Here is a 1886-nt window from a genome sequence, read left to right as displayed (position 1 = left end):
GCGGGGGCGGAGGGGACTGCAAGGAGGGAGAGGGGGCGGGCCGCCCTGCGTTCCGAGGCCTGGACCTGTTGACTGCTATTGGTCTGTCCAGACCCGCGCCCCTGCCGGCCGCAGCCCCAACCCTTCCACGGAGTCGTGGGGAGGAAATAGGGCTGGCTGTTCTCTCCGCCTCCCTCCAACTTTCTTTTTTTTCTTGGATGGGGGTGTGTGTGGTGAGACAGCCTAGTAAAGTCCACCGCTGCCCCATCCTTTCTTGGAAAGTATCGTCATGCGCGGGCCCCCAGCCTCCCAGCCCCCGCTATTTAAAACCTCCTCCCTCTGTGGACCCGCTCCCCTGCCCCGAGCCGGCGGGCCCTGGGCGCCCCCGTGCGCCTCCCCCGCCTGGCCTGGCGACGTCCCCAGCGAATTGTGTTGCTTTTCTGCCCTGGAAGCTCCCTCGTTCACCTTCCACTTTTTTCCCCGTCCCAGGAGGCGTAAGATAAAACCTCTGATTGCTGCGTGCTGCCGGACACATCCTCTGCCCTCTCCTCAGAAGGCATGCGATGGGGAGTTTAACATTATTTAAAGGAGGAAATAAAAGAGGAGAGAGTGCTTTTGCAGGTTTTAGACAACATAACATGGCGTTTAATTTTAACGCGAGAGATGTGTTTAAGGTTAAAGGTTTTCTTGGATTTGTTGTTATTTCCTTTTAGGTTTGGGATTTCCTGAGGAAAATTTTTTCCGGAGGGAAATAGCAAGTCAGCATTACTGGAAGTGAGACTTCTCAACCACTTTTGAAAATCAAGGGGGAAATTGTAAAAATACGTTAAAAAATAGCGGGAAAAAGGCCGCAGCGAGAAAAGGAGCTGCATAAGAAAGCGCCTTGAGGTCGCAGTCGGAAAAGGAGGGCCGGGCGGAGGGGAAGCGGCGAGGGGGCGGCTGAGAAGCGAGCACTAGGCCGGGCCGCGGGCCCGGGACCGGCGGAGGAATGAAGGCACCGCTGGCCGGGCGAGCGGGAAAACCCGGACGGGAGGGTAAATGGGAGGGGGCAGGCGCGCGGCCGGTTGGGCGGAGGAAGCGGGACCGGCTCCCGTCTCCCCGGCCGCCCCCATTGTTCGGCCCTAGCGTGGCAGTTCGGCTAGCGCGTCTTTGCCGTGGGAGGGGTTGTGCGGCCCAACCCGACCCCCACCCGCGCCTCCCAGAACTCCCAAAGACTCCGGCCCGGCGGGCGCTGCAAGTTTTACGATCCCACTCGGCCAGTGAGGGGTTCCCAACTCTAGACCTCGTAGAAACGCTTTACAACGTGGTGCTAAATTGAGGGAAGCTGGGCAAGCTGCAACTCACGTTAGAAGGGAAAGCAGCCTAGATATGTCTATAAATTGATCATTAGATAAGCGACGAATGTGAACAATTTTTTTTTTCAGCATTTGGAAAATTAGAGCTTATCATATAAATATTTGAAAGATCTTTAAATGTAAGGGTTGCAAAATGAGTGTCAGAGTTCAGAGGAGTTAGGAAAAGCACGTTTTGCTATCCCTATTTGTGATTACTCAGCTCTTTGTTGTATCCAAGAAGTCCAATTTTAAAAGCGAGGGCTTAATTTCTTACCGTGAAATACATTTTCAAAATAACATTGAATTTCAAAAGGAAAAAAGTCCAGTGTGCCTTTAAAATGCGTATGGAAACAAATAATTGCAACCCAATCTATGAAACTACTTGTTTTCCTTTGTCAGGCATGTGGGAAAAATATTTCTGGCAAACGTCACGGTTTTTAAAAATGAAGATTTCCAACAAGTGCTCTCGAGTCTTGTAGGCAAGACCAAAGTCATCGTGCGTGAAAGGTCCTGAAAAAATAATTTCAGTTCTCTGGCCCAAACCGTACTAGGACAAGAGAGTAATTTCGACTT

Source organism: Marmota marmota, unplaced genomic scaffold, assembly GCF_001458135.2.
Source record: "Marmota marmota marmota unplaced genomic scaffold, marMar, whole genome shotgun sequence".
NCBI classification, from domain to species: domain Eukaryota; kingdom Metazoa; phylum Chordata; class Mammalia; order Rodentia; family Sciuridae; genus Marmota; species Marmota marmota.
The sequence above is the reverse complement of the archived record's forward strand: the minus strand, read 5'-3'. Positions refer to the sequence as shown.